Here is a 13,505-nt window from a genome sequence, read left to right as displayed (position 1 = left end):
ATCTTGGTGATGGCTGTCCCTCACTGTTCTTGCCCCTTGAACTGTGATTTAAAAGAAGGAAGAAGATCAACTATGGGTGAAATATCTTTTTTTGCAGTCATATCCATATTCTTTCCTGGAGGAACTAGAGTATTTTCCTGTGAGGAAAATTAATGAAAAAGTCTTGATTTTTGAGAAGCCATCTTTTTTTATGTTTTCATAGCAAAACCTACTTGTATTGAAACAGCTGGTACCTGCCTACAGAGTAATGATTTTAGGGGGGGATAAAGAATGAAAAAAAGATACTAGAAAGATAAAAATTAAATAGGTTTATTATTATTATTATTCCTCTATTTTATTTTTTTGTGTTGCAATATTTCACTTTTCTCAGTGGATCTCTCATATGCACATTTAGTAGTCACAGCTACTGTAAGTGTAGCAGAAAAACATTAATAAAACTAAGCTTACTTCCAAAGTTCTTCCAAGACTCTTGGGCCATTTATGGCTTCATTAATCCAGTGGATGTTCAAGGTAGGACACTGTGGTTTTGTAAGCGTATGTGGTCCTTTCAAGCTCACAGAGATTCCGTTGTATTATTCCTGCTCTTCCCCCATGTTTTCAAAAACTCCAAAGGTCAACACATTTTCATAGATTCATAATTTCCTCATGTCACTAGGCTTTACCTTTCTTGATGATATTTGGAGATAGAAATGGCAAACCTGTCTGTAAGCTAGATGAATTTCCATGGATTGTTCCCTGGAAACATTAGTGGTTTGCTAAACTATTTCCACTCCTATTTCCACTAGACTTCCTCGCTTTTTGGCTGACCTGGCAATGTTTTCCTACAGCATGGCTCTTATGAAGGCTGACTGCTAATTGATCTCTTCTTATATATCAGACATGAGACAATTTCAATTTTCTATCTCTATAATTCTCAGAAGTCAATGGTAAAAATCATAACCATTTGAGCAGGAGTAAGGTTTTTTTCTTCGTGTATTGAACATATATTCCATGTTCCTTTGGGTTCAGATTCTACACAGTTTACCTATCAAAAGTGTATCTCAGCCATAGCTCTATGCTTACTACAGGAGCTATTTCCAGCAATATACAGTAATTATGTCATGTTATGTCGGTTCCTTATTATGATAGATTTCAAAAGTGGTAAATTATCTAAATTATCAGTGCAATATTTTTTTTGTATTAAGGAATGACATATGGAAGTAAAACAGATTAAAGAGTTCTACAGACTTGTGCATTTGCACATAAGGTGCTTAAGGATGTATGGTCTCAGGTTTTCAGAATGTGTTTGAAGACAGTAATTAGATTGGAGAAAAAATGGAAATAAATTTGGCTTCCATTTCTGACAGCCAATTCCTCCCCTGATATATTTGTTTTCAGCAATATGGCAGGGATTCTTTTCAGTTTCAGGGTATGATTACCACTGAGAGAATTTTTTTCCTTAAAACACTTACATGTGCTTGAACCCTTTTCACACCAAAGCATGTATTTGCTACTGTTCAGTTGTCTTTATACTGATAGGTCAAGAAAAACCCCCACAGAACATGCAAAATCTGGGGGAAGAAAAGTGTGGATTACATCAGACTTTGCAACCTGCTGAAGATAGCCCCCAACATTAGGATTAAAGGGATCAGGCACTACATGGGGAGACACTGTCCTCCTGTACAACCTCCTATTATGATACTTCTTATGCAATGGGATTTATTCTGAGTTTATGTGTTGGGAGCATAATCCTTGCAGGAGCAACACTTTCTGATAGCAAGACTTGGCAGAAAAATCACCCCTCACCTGTAGAATTATTACAAAAATCCTCAGTGTTATTTATTGCTGTCACCCACACTTCTCTTTCTTCCTGTTTTTCAGCTGGCAAATAGACCTTTCTACAGAACATGAGCCTTGCAATTCTTTTTAGTGTGGAAGCGCAAATGTTTTATTCAGTTCTTATATCTTTGCCCAGAGCACAAAGCAAGTCCTTAATAATTTAGTCTTACAGATGACTCAGAATCATTATATCCTGGTCTTAAACCATAGCTATTCATGGACTGAACTTAGTATTATAGCTTTTAAATTCATGACTTTGGGAGCAGACAGTACTTATAAAAGCACATAGTATATATTTTTTGTACTAAATGTCAAACTATTAAGGTTTATATTTCCTAACTTTTCCAAAGATTAGGGAAAATACAACTTAGTTGCTGTACTTCATAGAGCTGAAAAAGCTTGAGAATAGTTTTTGTGATTTCAGCCTCTCTGCTGCCGTCTTCATAATGCTGCAAGAAAATAACTTCAAAGTACTTTTTAACAGACATTCTTGGATACATAGCAATTACTGTTATGCATTTTATGCAACTCTCCTATTGCACTTCAGTGTATGTCCCTGCTATGGGGTTTAGGAGTCAATTTCATAGCTTCATCAGAAAGGATCACTCTTCAACAACTGCTTTGCCAGATAGATTTTTTAACAGATAATGCATTCTTTTCTAGCATAAATCTCTCACCATAATCCAGTCTGGAGGCACTTGGGAAACACATAAAAATACAGGGCTCAAAATATGCAACTTTTTCTCTTGAATCACACATCTCTCAATTGAGTGATATATATATATTTCACCTGATCTCAGGTAGTGATTTGTTTAGGCAGAGAAGTCTGAAGAATGTTTTTTTTTTCCTTACCCCATGTCCATGCAGATGTTACCCTCATCATATGCCTTCTGAAACATTTTTAGAAATACCCTGAAGTGTTCACTTAATCTCATTGGATTAATAAAAATAATTAATTTTAATTATTAGAAACTTGTTTTTGCAGGTGTTAACAAGTGAATGAGTTCTACAGGTCAATAATATGTCAGATTTGAAAGTGGCAAAAATCCTATTAAAAATATGAAGTCAGTTTGATGGCAAATTCCTGGAGGATTATGGGTGTTGTCTCTGATTTGTTCTTTATCTTGACATGGCTTGTAGATGAACTGTAGCAAGATTACAATCATGATCATTCATCAGAGCTTAAATCTTTGGTGAACAGAAAACTTTAACTTCATGTATTCACATCCTGCAGAAATCAATCCTGTTTAATCCTTCTATTGCATACTTACAAATCTTAGGATAACCTATGTATTTTAATATCACTGCAAGCTCACAAAATCAAAACAAAATGAATTAAGAAAAGCTGTTTAAAAATTAAACTCCTGTTTAGCTTGTCACCTTGCAAACTAAGGTGGATGTTTTATAAGCATGGCAGTAGGAAGTCTAATGTAAATGTAATGAAGTAAAGGAGAAATACAAAGATAGATGTTACTTTAGTCAAGCCATCTTTCTCTGTTTGTGTAGGTGGGAAATAACCATGTACAAAGAGAAGCAACTAATGTAAGCTCTTAGTAGGTAGGACAGCATTCATAAAGCATCTGATGGAAGATTGAGAGAGTATAGGCAGGACTGATTACAGCTGTGCATGTGACTGACACAACTCAAAAACCTGGGCTTATAGCAAGCCTGGTTGTTTCTTTTCCTTGACATTTGATGACTGATTTCTGTTTTTTCTGTACACTTCTGCCTACAGTCTGGCAAAAAGAGTGCTCAGAATATGACAATGTCTTTTTGACCACCAGAAGTTTGACTTTCTAAAATTTTATATAACTAAATGACAAAAGAAATTATTTTGTTTTGAAATCAAGAAACCATTTTTTAGCTGAGTTTTGCACAGGATTTTGATTTGTAGCACAGGCTTAGATTGTGCTTCAGTGGACACCAAAATTAATTAGAATTTTTGTTTGAAAATAAGAAAACTAACAAACCAATAAGCCTACCTTCCTGATCAGGTCAGGCTGAGAGGCAAAGGAAAACTGAATTGGAATTATCCAATCTCTCCTTCTCCTTCTCCTTCTCCTTCTCCTTCTCCTTCTCCTTCTCCTTCTCCTTTTCCTTCTCCTTCTCCTTCTCCTTCTCCTTCTCCTTCTCCTTCTCCTTCTCCTTCTCCTTCTCCTTCTCCTTCTCCTTCTCCTCCTTCAATGAGGAAGTCAAAGAAATGTCACAGGATATGGCCTGCACTCAACAGTGATTCTAAAGATTCTAAGAACAAAACAAGTAAATATCCACTTCTTAAGCTAGCCAGGTTCTGCAGGTCTAAGATGTGAGGGCTGTGATACAGGGTACATAATTCAAACTGTTCCATGGGTTAAGTAATGCACATATATTGAAGTGATGCAATAGATAACCCAGCAATATGCACATACTGCTTTGCTAAGAGCATGGATTGGCCACTAAATAAAATTGCTTGTGAATTGTCTGTAGGTGGTATGGTCCAGGGTTAATCTTATCTGACACCAGGCAAGTTCAGTTCTAGGATCCTTATAGAGTTATCACAACATGATAATAAGAGATGTTAAATGCTGCCTTATGCTGTTCATATTTTTTCAAGCATGGAAGTGTACAGTATAGTAACCAAAAATTACTCAAATAAATATGTCATGTCCCTCAGAGACATTTTTTTGTTAAAAGTTGTCCTGATAGTAGCACTTTTCCATATTTCTATTTTTATATTAAATCTTTGCTTACTGATCTCAAAAAAGATCATAAATTCAGTTCCATTTTATTATCTGTTACACAGTAATGAAGCACAGCTGCATGCAACCTTGCTAGTATTTACAACTTGTGCAGCAGTAAATGTGCCTTTTTTTTTTCTTTATGAAAGACAAATTTAAGCTTGTAACACACTGTCTGAGGGTCTACTACATTTTTCTTACCATTACTGTTACGTCCTTGGACTGTTCTACCAAGCCTTACCCATTTTTCCTGTGTGCTGCTCAAGAGCAGAGTAGCAGAGGTCAGGTCTCCTAAAGATCTGGGCCTTTTCCAAACTAAACAATTGTCTTAGTCTATGTTTATAAAGCAAAATTCAAAATAGCTGGTGTGTACAGTGTGTCTTCCCCAAGTCAAGAAGCTAGACTGTAGTATTCCTTTCCTGTGTACAGAAACATAAACAACTTCTGAGAAAACCATTTTAAATGAGAATAAGGTATATGTGTGTCTCTTAAAATGTAATAAATCAAAACATGTCTTGAGGTGATATCTGAAGAAGTCTGAATGACAGAAAGTATGATATTCTTCCTGTGGCCTTTCCAGAAGAAAGAGTCAGACCAAGAACTTAAATTAATATCTTTAAACTAGTATGTCTGTGTTTAATAATGTTTACTTTATAGTTTTTTATAGTAATCTTTTAGAAGATAGGTTTTATTTTGAAGGAAAAGTGAAATATGCTTACAAGATTAGAACAAAATTAACATATTTTGTGGTTATCCCTGGCAAGCTGATATCAAACATTGACTTGAATCAAATTAGCAGGGGCTTGGTGGCAAATTAGACAACAATCTTACGACTCCAGATTCAGGTGATAAAATTCAGCACTGTACACGATTTCATCTGTACATCCTAATTATTCAGGACAATGATTATTTTCTGTGAATTTTTTATCTCCTTTTGACATTGGAAGTACAATTTAGCTGCCTAATCAATGTTGTATACATATATATATACACATACATATATACACATACATACATACATACATATATATATATATATACATATACATATATATGTATGACATACATATATATAGTATCCTCATCCAGGATTCAATCCTAATTCATCATAGCAATGATAACATTATGTGTGACTAAGAAGAAGAGGTTAGACCTGGAATACTTTATTTTTGTCCTGCCAAGTCTTTCTTTCTGCAGATGAAATAACAAAGGAAATGATGCAAAGAGCTGGGCTGCTTCATCTACCTTAGTTCTGCTGGAGGTACGGTCAGAGTTGTTCTCTTTCGTGAATTTTACATCTTCTTTGGAAGATGTAAAAACTGGCTGAATCTCCCAAAGTCACACTTTTTCCTCCTAACTCTCACTGTTTTGCTTTACAGATGGACTTTGTTGTTTTTCCTTTTTCCAGAGTGAAGGGCTGCTGACATTCATCATTCCATTTGTATTGTTTAACTTCTCTCTTCCTTTTTTTTTTTTTGATAAACAAATAATCAGGCACTAATGTAGAAAAAAAGGGTGTTTCAATTTGCTACTATGTGCCTTGCTTCTCATTTTCTAACAATCCTTGGTTTCTCATTTTCTTGAATATACATTATAACCAAAATTTCATATATCTTTCAAACATCTTTAATATTCTTTCATACATACATTCCACTTACATGCAGTAAAAGAAAAAAAATCTCATTGCCAACTGAGATATGCATGTGCATGCTTGTATATATATGTACATAAGTGTAGTTACGTCTTTTCAGAATTGTTTAGAACTTTACAGTTATTATTGTATATTAACTTAAACTTACCCGCTTATTCTTACTTTCACATAACTTACTGTAAGGATGATTGGAAATGCACCAGGATAAAATCAGAGGGACCTGAATGAGAAGGAGTGTCAAGGAGTGTATAAATTCGGAAACACATCTAGTCTTTACCTGGGAAAAAAAAAGATCTGTGATCTCCCTCAACTATTTATTTTTAAACCATTTTTGCTCTAGCCAATAAAATTTTCAGTTATCTAAGCATTAAGTATCAGAACACTTAGATTTTATTAAACATGAAACAAACCTGAGATTAATTGAATTCTGACAAACCTTAGGAAATTACAGCAGTTGCTTATAAAAAGAATAATCCAAATAAACAAATGTTTCTTTTTTAGACGGTTTCCAAACTTTAAATCACTTCTTTCTCTTTCTGTCTCTTTTTCTTTCTTTTCTCCCAATTTCATTCTTGTCTTCCTCCTTCCTCATTCCCTCTTTCCTTTCTTCATCCCTGTTTTTCTTTTTTCTTTTATTTTTCTTTCTTTCTTTTCTTTCTTTTCTTTATTCTTGGAATGTATTTTATCGTCTGTCAGTTTTGCCCTATGATATGTCCTCTTAAATTGGATCTGTAAGCCCTTCATAAAGTTTAATAAATCTTCAGCATTTCACCCTAAGGAAATTATATTAAAAACCTTCAAATGTGAAGTTGGGCCTGCAGACGCACAGCACTGGGAATTATATCACCATAATCAGCTTGTAATGAAAGCCTCTGTCGCTGTTCTCTCCCAATCATAATCTGCCTGTCTTTATGAAAAAAGGGGGGTTTGTCTGGGTTCATCTGCAAGCTTTAATTGGAAGATGTCTTCATTTCATTCCAGCCTACTGGGATAATAACTCAGCCCCATGTTTAAACACAGGCCCTTGCCGCTGATATTTTTTCATTTAGTAAAGCATGTCTCTTTAAATGATTTAGCAAATCACCATGAATGCCAAGGCGGGATGATTGGCAGCTCATTGCTGGTGCACCATTTGCATGACATTTGTTCTTCAGCCCGGAAAGCTGCAGCAGGTAAACAAGCAGGCCCTGTACCGACTCCCTGTGAGTCCTTCCCTGTTTATTTTCTCATAATCAAATGACATTTATGGAGAGGCAAATGCAGCTGCACATATATGGAGAAAAAATGCAATCAGGCCAAACATGATGACTTCATTCAGGTGATATTTTGATTAGAGAAAGGACAGCTTTATGGCATAGAGTTTCTTGCAAGTGAAGTCAGTCAAATTCCATTTTACAAACTCTATTTTTAATATAAATACTAGGTTCAAATAATTCATTGCATCCGATAACACTGTCAGCATTACAATGCAATATGTAGACATGCAAATTTCTTAAAATTCCTACTTTTAAGAATTCTTTAATTTCCTAAAGTTTTGTTCTACTCTTCTGAGTAGTATTTTCCGTAAGGGTCATATCTGTCTTTCTGTATATAAAACTGTTCTGTTGTGTCACTGGAGCTTTTTCCTTAAAGAGATTTCAGAGAGGAAGCTTTTTCTGAAGTTAAATGTTTAAAACCTATTTCCTAGCATATTATGGTGTCAAGAAACTTGGAAGAAAGCAAATTGAAATATATAACATATAATATATATTGCATCATATGGTACCCATACCGCAACTGATAGTATTAGTATTCTTCTAATACATACATTTCACTTCAATTTCAAAGGTCATTTGAGAACAGAAATAAAAAATGGCAATTACTGAGCAAGGAAGGAGTGTGTCCTGTGAGGGGTTTGCAGCTACCTTGAGTGGCTGCATTCTGTTTTTCAATTCTTCTTAAGGAAGTACTTTCTCATCCTTTTGCTGAAGGAGACAGCCTTTTTTCATGTTGGTGGAAGATTTTCCATAAGAGAAACAATGAAATTTAAGAGTTTTCAGTAGCTGTGTAAAATGAGAAAGCAGAATCATATATTCCCCACACAACTCAACCCAGGAAAGTTGAGTGCAAAGGGCAGGATTTTTGCCCACCTGTCATACCAGTACTTTTTGAAACAATACTCAAATAGTAGAAGGTAGGTAGGTGCACACGGAGGGAAGGGCTACTAGTCTGTATTTAATAGGCTGTTTATTGTTAGAAAAATCTGCTGACAAGGGTCCCACAAAAAGGGGTCCTACAAAGAGGGGGATCAGCATGTTGTGAAAATTTGGCCAAAGAGTAAGAGAAAAAGCTGCTTTGGCACAGAAAAGAGCAAGTAAGTTCTGTGGAGTTGTCATAACCATATCTTTTCCCAGTTGAAATTCTATTCTTATATTTTCAAGCTGGGTCTTTGTCCAATTTTTTGGAAAGATGCACACTTCCGGCTGTGACACAACACAGATGTATTGTTATTTCAAAATACAGCACTTTGTCTCCCTGAAGAGACCAGTTTTTATTGCATCAGTCTTCAAGAAGGCACTAAGTAATTTGTTGACAGCATTCAAAATCAGACTTACTAATTGGGCTGATAGTATTTCTTATTACTGTAAGAGTGTGCTTGGGGTCCTCACACGGAGCAGGGGACAACTGCTTAGGTACTTGCTGTATTTTTGAGCATCTCAGCTTTATTTCAGAGCAACTGAGTTTGGTGTGAGAAAGCACAATATACAGAGTGCAGCCTGAACTCGAAAGGAATCACTAATGTGGCTCAAAAAATTGCTGGACCAGGTAACTGGCAGAAAGGTGAAATAACAATTGTGCAGAGGTAATTGGGCCTGCAATTGGAGCTGAGCTGAGTGAGAGGAACAGGAAATATTGCCTTTCAACTTGGTAGCTCGAAAACTATGAAGGAAAGAGTGAAGGGACATAGAGAGAGGCAGATGTGACAATAAAACTGATGGATCAGGGAGTCATTTGGAGAGTCTGGGTCTGTTGTACCCAGTGCTGAGAAGGTAATTCGGTGTCAGGGTTTTGGAGGAATAAAGGTGATGAGACTCCCTGCTGTGGAGGAGGGAGATGTGGCTTGGGAGACCAAACGTCATGCATCTCCGGTTGTTGCTAAAGGGAGATTACAAAATCAGAGAGCAGGGAAGGTAAGAGAAATTAGTTTAGAATTGCTAGTACTTGCTAGCTATAGTAATTTGAATTCAGTGGAGGCACGCTAATGAGTGGGATTCTCAGGAAGCCAGGAAAACAAGGACCTTCTTGCCTGCTTTTATGCATTTATGCATTGAGGTAGGTTGACATGTTTACAAACATATTCGATAATGTGCACTTTTGAAAATCTCAATATAGGAGTTGCAGCATCATGATTTTTTTTAAATCATTCCTATTTATTAATCTTTTAAAAAACATAACAAATAATGTATATTCTTCCTCTTTTTATCATTCTGATTTTGAATTTTAGGCAGAAAAGTCTCCCCATCTCTCATGTACCTATTATCAAATTAAGTTAGAGGTTGTCTAATTTACTTCTCCTAGTTGCTTTACTAGAAACTTGATGGTGTGCATGATTTTAATTGCTAATACTTTCTTCCTTTTTAATTCATCATTCTAAGCAGAATTATGTGAATAGTTGTGAAAGGAGATTCATCTAAAATAAGGATAAGAGCTTACAAATTACTACTGCTTAAGGATATCTTTAAGCAGTGGAAATCTGAAGGCACTTTGCAACATTAGTAAGTTAAAAGATAAAAATTCCACCCCCACGTCTCTTTATACCACTTCACCCCACACAGGTATCACAAAAAATAATTTCTGGAAAAATCTCTTTATACAAGAAATCTGTCCAGCAGCTTCTAATGTGACCCTCTATGATTTTGGTACAGGGGTCAGAAGGATAGTGGAGAAACTGTTCAAATTAGCTTTTTTTTCTATTAGCCTTGACTGTGATGAGCAGAAAAATCTTACAGGCAGCTGAATAAGGATCAACTTGGTATTTGACAAGACTGACAAGATGGTCTCCATGGACCTGTTTTACTCACTATGTGAATTCACTTTGCCTTCTCAGGTTGAAGTCAAAGAGCATCAAAAGATTATTATTATCATTGCTTCCTAGGAGAACGAATGCTTTATTCTCACAGATATTTGGAGAATGGCAGCTGCTTGTAACTATTCATCCATTCACACACATGCACAGGGTCGGCTATTTGCTATTTATTATATATAGCAACTACATCTCTTGGCCAGGAAAGAGAAAAATGCTTTTAGCTGTAGGGATTTACCTAGTGGTACTAATGTACATACTAAACAGCATGCAAGCACCCCACAGTTTCAGTTCTGTTTGTTCTGACTACACAGCAAAAAAAAATAATTGCTCACTTGCTAAAAGATTGGGGGCTACATGTATGCTGCACAGTGACTGCTGGAAAAGAAATGGCCATGTCCTATAGGAGGAATGCACACCTTGAGCCATTGCCAAGAAGAAGTGTCTATAATATTGTGTAGGATTGTCCTTGTACAGTTTTGGATTGAATTCATCTTTCCCCAGATATGAGGGATAAATGGATTAGCAAGTGTTTTCAGTTCTGCTTAGACAGTCACAGTTATGACCAGACTTGGTCAAAACTTTTCCAGAGCTTGAGGCAGGGGGAAGGGGAGGATGAAAAGAAGGTTAGAGGAAAGGGTTAAAGGTAGAATAAAAAGGAAAAGGGAGAGGGAAAGGGAAAAGGAGGAAGGGGGACAGAAGAAAGAAGGAGAGAAAGCAGGAAGAAAAAGAAAGTGGAAATAGGAATGAAAATGGTAAAGGGTAAGAAAAGGGGAAGGAAAAGGGAAAAGCAAAATAATAGATGCATCCTCAAAGACCACTGTTTCCCCTTTGTGTCAAATGAGAACAGGATTGTAGTCTGCCAGTTTTATGGGGAACAGCACAAACATACACTTCTTTAATCTTTGTGAATTCTTAAGTACAGAAACTTTAAAAAACAACACTGCAAAATTAATTTTAAAGAAGGTTCTTTAAAGACACTGAGCTATGCATAAAGAAAAAGCTTCTAAAAATTTTAATATATTATTTAAAAATCTTATTAATCAAGGTTACTCATTTTTTGCATCTGGACTTATTTTCATTCAAAGGATCCATCTTTCCCCAAAATCTATGTATTTAAATAATTTTCAGTGTCTCTGTTTTTGGTTAAAACTGTCTGTATTTAATAGGGTTTTTATTGTTATAGTGTCATTAGGATTTAGTACAAGCTGATTTATATATATTTTCAATGGGTATAGAAAGAAGTGGACAAGCACTCACAACTGTCTCATAAGCAACTGAGACAACACAAGTATATCTGCACTGCTAGACATTATTGCAAAAGTTATTAAAATGGGATTTAACAATCAGAAATGTCTAACTATAGAAAATCACAGTAATGCATTTTCTCCTCTCTAGTTTTTTTACAATAATTTCATTCTCAACATAAAGTTTTGCATTCTACAAGTCATCTTGACTTCTAAATATTTTTATATTTAAAAACCAAAGTGATTCAACATTCACAATTTTTCAAAGCAGTGGATGACCATATGCAAAAAAGAAAGGGATGGTAATCAAAAATTTTAGAAGAGTCATGACTTCTTTTGGAGAGACATTTGAAAATAAAGAGGTTTGACAATATTATTACATAGAAAAATACCCAAGGGTCCAGTTCCAGGTGAAATTCTTTGACTCTTTAAGTTGGGTAAAAATCATATTGAAAGAAAAAGTATTCATAATCTGCCAACAACTCATATTCTTTTGCTAGAGATACTAGATGTATTTCAGGCATTTCACAGAGTACAAGGGCATATATCCCTTTTAGAATAATTTGAACACAAGACAGAGCACCGAGGAGATTGGCAGTGACACTGTCTAGTCTGATCTGTTCATAGCAAAGCTGCTCAGTGATGAAATATTTTTTTTAATTGAAAAAAAATTATCAGACAAAAGTTTCATAATTTTTCATGCATTTTTAACCAAACTCTGTCAGAAACATAAAAAATAGACTTTGGCAGGATAATACTTGAAAAGCATATCACAGCATGTCTAGTAATGACATTATCTAAAACATGAAAAATTCTGGTCCCAGTCCCCACATCTGAGACAGGTACTTTAAGACATTCCTTCTGAGACATGCTTCTCTCAGTTTCTTATAATCAAACTGTTCTATTTGCCTAAAAAACTAAAGATTGAAAGAAGAAGGCATTAGTCCACTAGCAGATTTTACCTCCATGCCCCTTCCTGTCCACGCTGATTTTGATTCTGTGTAATTAATTTACACAGATCCAAATGGTTTTAACAGAGAAGACCAAGGCCTCTCTTTTGCCTTTTGTGCCTTACCCATAGCATCAAGAGATTCGTGTCCACATCATGCACTGTGTTTGGGTAGCTGATACTGCAGACTTCTGGTTGTCAGTGGCAAAGCAGAGCCTGGGATCCAAGCCCCAGCATCTGTTGATAGGTGGGCTCACTTGCTCACTCTCTCTCATACCCTGAAGAGTATGAGTTTCATTAACAAATGAGCAACAAAATGTTTGACACCTCTTCACTGCAGCAGCTTAGAACATGTCAGAATATGTCAGAATCTTTCTCCTCTGTGATATGTGTTTGACCCTCTCTTGTTACATAGAGGGTATGTGAAATGCAGTATATAACCTTTGATCAGTCATTTATTTTCTTTTTAACTACATCTTGAGCCACGGTTGGCCCATGCTTTCTATTTTATTAATTCAGGATGAATATTAAGAAAGCAATATATACTTGACTACAAGGTCACTTGCTTTTAATGTTCCTGTTTGAAATCATTAGGTAGATGTTATATTCTATATATATGGAGGAGCAAAAGCAAGTAAAGAAGACTGGGTTTTGTTACCTCCTGACCAAGAAAACTCTGTGAGAATCACATTAAATTCTCCCTGTCTCCCTTTGCATCGTTGTAACAAAGTTCAGAAATGGAAGACAAAAGAGAAACAGGGAAACTGTTTATTGCCAGAACTGTAATAAATAAGAATTAATTCAAAATATGGGCAATAAAGAAACAAAATCACTAACAAACCTGTTGGGACCTTTAAACTCTGGAGTAAAAAGTAAGGTGTAAAGACAGAAAGTGCCAAAATAAAAATCTTCAAGAGGCTAGAGGGCATCTTGTAGAAAACAAGGTGACTACATGATATATGTAACACTAGACAATTATCTATTAAATATAATAATTGTTCACAACAACTCTCAGACAAATAGAAGACAAGAGGTTTGTTCCACACAGAATTAGATCAAT

Source organism: Molothrus aeneus, chromosome Z (assembly GCF_037042795.1).
Source record: "Molothrus aeneus isolate 106 chromosome Z, BPBGC_Maene_1.0, whole genome shotgun sequence".
Taxonomy (NCBI): domain Eukaryota; kingdom Metazoa; phylum Chordata; class Aves; order Passeriformes; family Icteridae; genus Molothrus; species Molothrus aeneus.
Note: the sequence above shows the minus strand (reverse complement) of the source record.